Here is a 7500-nt window from a genome sequence, read left to right on the forward strand (position 1 = left end):
CAGACCCTGTCACGCTGGGGTATTAGCCTGCAGGGCACCAGATGGCTGGGGGCCCCCGGGGGGTCTTAAAGCTCCTCACCGTGTCCCCCCCCTCCTCAGTTAGTTGAGCCTCTCTGGAGGATTGTCCACCGCTATCACTGTCCACCCCCCCAGCCCACCCTGACTCTGCCTCTTACAGCTTGGCCGCTTGGCTTAGACGACACACACACACACACACACACACACACACACACACACAGAACCGCCACTGATTTGCTTAGCTGGTTAAGGGGCGTCGTTGGTAACGATATCAAGAGAGATGATGAAGTTCCCTGGGGGGCCTTGCGACGAGTTTATAGTTAGACCTTTTATCCAAGTCACATTGAACAGAATTATGTCATTTTCCGTATCTAATCATGATATCTAATCGAATATTCCAGGGGAAAAACAGTTCGTCGTGAGTCATCGTTCCCCCCAATAAGCCGCCACAAACCCGCAAACCAAATCCAGCACCTGCCGTCTCCGGGGTTGTTCTGCTGTGTGGCGGGGGTGACAGCCGTGGACAGGGGCCCTGATGGGGACAAACGCTGAGTAGGAGGAACCCACATATAACCCACTAATACAGGATATGCGTCCCGGAGTGGACGCGCTCATAATGTCCCGGAGATGACACGCGTCTCGGAGACGACGGGGGGAGAGGAGAGAGGCAGGGGGGGGGGGGGGGGGATGCTGAGCAAAATCCCATTTGGCTGGCACGCCATCATGTTAGAGCACCTCCCCCATCCCCCCCTTCAACTCCCCAAAGAGCCACTTTGCCGTGGGGCCTCTCGGTGATGAGATCAGGCTGTAATGGCGTGGTGGTGGTAATGACTCGGCGCAACGCGCTCGCTATTTTGGAGACTGCTTGATCATTGTTTACCAGATGAGTTCTGTTGTAATGGGGAGCGACACAGAGTACTGGAGGCTTTTATACACACACACACACACACACACACACACACAAACAAACACAAACCGTGTGCGTACACACACACACACACACACACACACACACACACACACACACACACACTCACTATCTGGCACGCACGCTCTCTCTCTCACACGGACGCACACGCACACTGCAACACGCACGTGCACGCGCACACAGCAGAACCAGCTGAGTACCACCATCACCACCTGTGTGTTTCAACTATCTATCCCTCTTCTTCTTACAGCATACTTTAATTAAGTCCCCCTATGGGTATAATACCAACACTCCCCCTACACCCTACATACACACACTACCTACCCCCCCCCCCCCACACACACACACACACACACACACACACACACACACACACACCATAAACACACAATCCCCTCCCCTCCTATTTATTCAGCTGATTACGTCTTGTCCCGCGCCTTTAGAAAAATGCCATACATTTGCATAGCAATATTATCTAATTAGAAATCCCACTGTTTCAGTTAAGGGCGGCGAGATTGAAATAGAAATTCACCCGCGGCCATGATTACTCCTTAATTAAATATTGCCATAGTTTTTTTTTTCTCTCTCTCTCTCTCTCTCTCTCTCTCTCTCTCTCTCTCTCTCTCTCTCTCTGTCTCTCTGTCTCTCTCTCTCTGTATCTCTCTCTGTCTCTATTTTTTTTTAAATATTTTACTTAGCTCTCTCTCTCTCTGTCTCTCTCTCACTCTGTCTACTCTCTCTCTCCCTCTCTCTCTCTCTCTCTCTTCTCTCTCTCTCTCTCTCTCTCTCTCTCTCTCTCTCTCTCCCATGTGTGAAGCATTGAGACTGCAGTGTGTAGTCTTGAGAAGGAGAGTGTTGGTATCTCCATAGGTTTGGAGGGTTAATGTTCTGCTTCATTTTGGTCAGGCACTGACTGGGCTAATTCATTGTAAAATTGCGGGTCCTCACAAGGTCGTCTGATTCAGACTGAACCAGTGAAAAAGCTGCCCATTGTATTCACTCATATCCACGAAGAGGGATGGAGAGAAGGAAAAGAAAAGAAGGAAAGAAAGAAAAAAAGAAACAGATTGAGAGGCAGTGAGAGTCGCAGAAGAAGCAGAGTTATTAGATATATAGAGATTAAGTGTGCGACACACACACACACACACGTGAACTCAAACACACATAACATGGTCCTTGGCCAATGCCACCAGATACGTACCTCATTCACCTCGCAGTAAGAGGGAAGAGGCCATGAGAGCCTCTCTCAAACAGGGACTTGAATCAACCAATTCATATTGCAGCTATTTACACCTTTAAGCTATGTTCCTTTCTCAAAGAAAACACACCCTCAGAGTCCCTCGTCCTGTCAGGTTCCCCATGTCAAACACACTTCAGAAGGAGAAAGGATGTGTGCCAAAAGGCTTTCAAAAGACCAAAGAGAGAAAGGGGGGTGGGGGGGGTGGGGTGGGAGAACTCAAAGCCCATTGTACGGGGCGAGTGCGGCGCTACGGCTAGCGGTAGCCTCCATTAGCATCTGAAAATGAAACGGATTAAATTAGCATTAGCGTGATGAAGCGTGGCTGCACGGCGCGCGCGGCTACGTGGCTACACCACAGAGGGGCTGTGACTGGTTAAGGGGCTAAGGCCCGGACAGTAGAAAGCGGCTAAGCAGCTACTAGGGGGTCCGCAGAGAGAGGCAGCACGTCGAGGTAGACAAGAAAGACGTGGTAGTGGGTCCCCAAATCACCTTAGGTGGGTATACCCACCCCACTCCCACCCCCCAACCCCTTTCAAGGGTTGGGGTGTACTACTGCCTAATCCCACCAAAGACACAAGGGTTAGCGATCCCTCCATGTGGGACTGGGAACAGCCTTGGGTGGGGGAGGGTCCTCCTGCCTTCAAAGAGGGGCGTTCGGGGGGGGTCCCTACAGTAAATGGGGTCTCCAACTGGCCTTTGGGGGTTGGGGGTGTACTGTAGTTCATAGTCGGGGGTCGCTCACATTAGGGATGGACGGTTTCCAATTATTGAAACCGAAAAAACCGTCAAAGACTAAAACCGGGGTTTTCCGGTTAACCAGAAAAAAATAAAATAAAAAAAAAACGCCAATTTCAAATAATTGAGCCCTACTGCTACAATACACTCATGTCGAACACCATTAAAACACCGTAAGCACAGTCGCAACACATTCAGGCTACTTAGTTTCACAAATATAAGTGGAAAGGCAGACTTTTGTAAGCTACACCATACATGAAAACACATGAACACTTAATACACCAGCTCCGCTGATCCAGGGTGCACGCCTGCATGGAAGATCATCTCTTGGAACAGCGTCTTCATTGAATGAACTGCTTTCTCAATATCTTGGTTCTTAGACAAAGGTTCAGCTGCTGCTCAATGTATTTAAATATTTGAATACTGCTCAATAATCACTGAAATATTAGACTTAGAATTATGCAGTGAACATACTTAAAGCTTTTCATAAAAACCACATGCCGCGAGACTGACTCGTCCTGAACTGTCGTAAGTCAATCAACAAAGAATGCCCCATCAAAATAAAAGTGCCCATGGTAGAGCTGTCAAAATAGAGCTTTCAAAATAAATGTACTAATACAGATAGAGATAAATACAGAACTACCTTTGCGTCACTAAGTGACCGCGTATCTTCTGAGACATGCGTTCTGTCATCACTTTCAGTAGCGCCTTCACACACAGTGGCGCTGTGCACAAACACTCTTGATCCGTATAGCTCTTGTTTTATTATATTGTGGTTTAGTAAATACTGCACTTGGAGTTACATTCAATGCATGATTTGTGCTATATAAAAAAAAAGGAGGTTTCAGACGGTTTTGATAAAAAACCGTTTCTATTTTTATAAACCCCGGTTTTCGGTATAACCGAAAAACCGTCCATCCCTAGCTCACATGCTGCTATTCTGCTGGTTATATCAAAGAGGTTTAGTCTGCTATGGGGAAGCTGATTTTCCCATGAAAAACACAAGAGAATGATATAAAGGATTTTGTCTGCCCGTTGTGCTCGTGGAGTCTATTGCCCTGGCGTTTGGATCGGACCCCCCTGGTCAGGGGGGCGTCTGGCATTTGGATCGGACCCCCCTGGTCAGGGGAGCGTATGTGAGCGTCGAGCGCCGGTCCCTCTCTGATGCCGGATCAGACCGTGCGAAGACGGCGTCCCGTATACAGAGGAAGTTCTTTGCAGCTCTACGAGCGGTATCATTGTCAAGTCTGGGCGACGGCTAGCATTTACATTTACTTGTTTGGCATTTAGCAGACGCCTTATTCCAAAGCGACTTACAATCAATACATTTGAATACTAAGCAAGTGAATCATCAATCCACCAGTCGTAGCAGGAAGAGTAATCCAGCTCAGGCCAGGGGCCATTGATAGAAGGAAAAACCTTCTTCTATCACCTTCTTCTTCTTTTTTTGACACTGGAGAAACAGAGAAACAGTACAAGTGGGCAATAGGAGTTTTTAGGGACACAGTAGAGGGGGAAAGCGGGTGTCTCAGGAGACGCAGCGAGCTAGCGAACGAAACAGAGAAGGAAGCCCCCGGCCCTAGCCGATCCCCCCGGGCACCAAGGCGACGCTAATGAAACGGAGCCTTTCCCTTTCAACCACCGTAGGCTATCTCTGCCGTTAGCCAAATTCATTTTGCTGCCGTTAGCCAAATTTCAAGGCTATGCTAACTGTGATGGACCGAGCAAGTATAGGCACGAGGACACAGGGTTTTTATTTACCCAAAGATAATGCAGGGGTAACAAAAACCAACAGTGGGTTAAAAAAGGATAATGAATAACATAATGGATGGGCCCAAATTAACTAATAACTGAACAGAACAAGAACAGAACAAGAGCCTCCTGACACTGATGACCTCAAGGTATATATCGACCTGGCCAGGTACAAGCAGGGAATCAATTAATTAAGTTAATACATAAATGAATAACTATACTCAAAACAATTTAACACAAGTAATTAAGTTATGCAATATACAGTTATGCCATTTGAATTACTTGCATACATAATGCTAATGTTAGATAAATAATATAAACAGTTAAATTAAACTAATCCCTCCCCCTGTAGTCTCCCGGGAGATGGTACAGTCCACCACCCCCACCCTCTGTATTTAGTAGGGTCCAAAATGGCCGCTCAATCCTTGCCTAGAGCCCAGAGGAGGTGGCGGACGACTCCCTGTGAGACACATGGACCATGGAGGAGAAAGACAGAATTTAGAAACATGTGATCAATACTGCCAATAAAGGGTTGAACAAAGGAAAGGTGTGCTGTAAGTGTGTTTGCTACTGACACCATGTGTGGCGATTTGGTGCAGCCGTCACACTAACCTAGCCTAGCTCCCTAATCACCATTTCCCATTTTGTTTTACATTGACAAATCTCTCCCCGCGCACTTACAGATTAAACGGACGGCGTCTCTCAGCACAATGCTAAATTGGTCAATTAAAGTGGCGGTTGGGATTGAATTAAGCCCGGGATCCTCTGATCTTCAGGAAAGGAGGGGGTGGTGGGGGGGATGGGGGGTGGTGGGGGGGCAGGGGGGGTTTGGTGGGAAACAGTTGCTTAAAGATCGCACCCGAACGAACGAGCAGCCCCTAATTGATCCACATGAATCCTCCGTCTCGTTTGATGGATTCGCATCGTCCCCCCGTCGTTTCAGGAGAGTTAAAACCCTATTTTTCATGCGGACGACAGCGGATCGGAGATGTAATTTTTACACGGTTAAGTGTGCGTGTGCTTGGCCGATTCCTCGTGTGTGTGAGTGTTTTCCGGGGGGGGGGGGGGGGTATTGATTCTGGCGGAGATTGGTGAATGATGTCCTGGCAGATGTTGGTCTGATGATAATCAGTGTTTCAGTGTTTCTGGTGTTTTGATTGAGCCAGACGCAGCAGCTCATTTCTGTTGTTTTAATTCCCTCACTGATGTTGCTTGAAGCGGATTGGACAACGGCACAATCTGGTCCTCGCACTCTGCCGCCTTTTCCGTTAACGTGAAAATCAGTACAATGTTTCACAAAGGGGAGACTTGGCGAGGGACTGAATGTACTTTAATGAGAAGGCGTTAAAGAACTGCCGTATAAATAGGGAAACGAAATAAATGTATAGATATACTTTTTGCGCGCATGCGCACACACATACACACACCCCTCCCCAACCACCAACTCAGACTCCCTGCAGTTACCCATCTCCCATGAGACCCCGGGGCCAACGTCTACACCCCCCCTCCACCCCATCCTGTCCTCAGGGGGTCTAAGGCAGGTGAATTTAAATGGGGGGAGATGGGGAGCGTCTCTGAGCCTCTGGATGAAAGACGCTTCACACAAAGGGCTAGAGGGCTTTTTAGAGAGAGAGAGGGAGAATGAAAGGCTGTGGGATGGAGAGATAAAGAGAGGGGGGGAGGGGGGGGGGGTTGGATAGAGAGGTAAAGACAGGTGATGTATAGAAAGGGGGTGAAGACCACAAATTGATGTGAAGAGTGAAATCGTTGGAAGAGGTGAACAGTGAATGTATACAGTCCCTTACACACAGCCCAAGGAAGAAGGGGGGGGGGAAGAGTAGAGAGAGAGAGAGAGAGAGAGAGAGAGAGATGAGAGAGAGAGAGAGAGAGAGAGCGAGAGCAGAGAGACGAGAGAGAGACGAGATGAGAGAGAGAGAGAGAGAGAGAGAGAGAGGAGAGAGAGAGAGAGAGAGAGCAGAGAGAGAGAGAGAGAGAGAGGGAGAGGCGAAGAGAGAGATAGTGACAGTGAAGACTCAACACAGAGAGGAAAGAGAGGTTCATCCAGAGTATGGATAGAGAGCAGAGAAAGAGAGGGAGAATTCAATGAAAAGAAAGAGGCGAGGAATAGGATTGGAGTAGGACTTGTTAGGTCAGTGAATAATTATCGTCCAATAATTAACAGCCGTATTCAAATGAATCAAGACAATAAGAACGACCAGTAACCACCAAAGTACAGTATACTGTAACATATATATATATACAGTGTATACAAGATAACATATATATTCAGTGTATACAAGATAACATATATATATATATATATATATATATATATATATATATATATATATATATATATATATATATACAGAGTATACAAGATAACATATATATACAGTGTATACAAGGTAACATATATATATACAGTGTATACAAGATAACATATATATATATATATATATATATATATATATATATATATATATAGATATATATATATATATATATACAGTGTATACAAGATAACATATACTGTATATATATATATATATATATATATATATATATATATATATATATATATATATATATATATATATATATATACAGTGTGGGACATATATATAACATGTATACTGTATGTGGTGGCCTGGGAAAACCCTTCACATGGTGGCATTTTGACATTTTCATTTTTGTATATTTCCATAAATTAGAAGTTCTCAGCTATTCATAACTGGTTGAATGACTGAGATAGCCCTTTATTTTAAAAAGTTATGAGCATTTTAATGTATCTTGTCAAAAAAAGTGAAAGGTGAGAAATGCTGCC

General features: G+C 45.8%; 1 protein-coding gene across 1 annotated transcript in view; it reads left to right on the top strand.

Annotated features, from left to right (window-relative positions):
- plxna1b (plexin A1b) overlaps window positions 1–7500 on the top strand; it is a gene marked incomplete at both ends in the record, with an annotated part of 276001 nt that overhangs the window by 112316 nt on the left and 156185 nt on the right.

The sequence above is a fragment of the Nansenia antarctica genome (genome assembly GCF_963989245.1).
Source record: "Nansenia antarctica genome assembly, chromosome: 4".
In the NCBI taxonomy this organism is placed as follows: Eukaryota; Metazoa; Chordata; class Actinopteri; order Argentiniformes; family Microstomatidae; genus Nansenia; species Nansenia antarctica.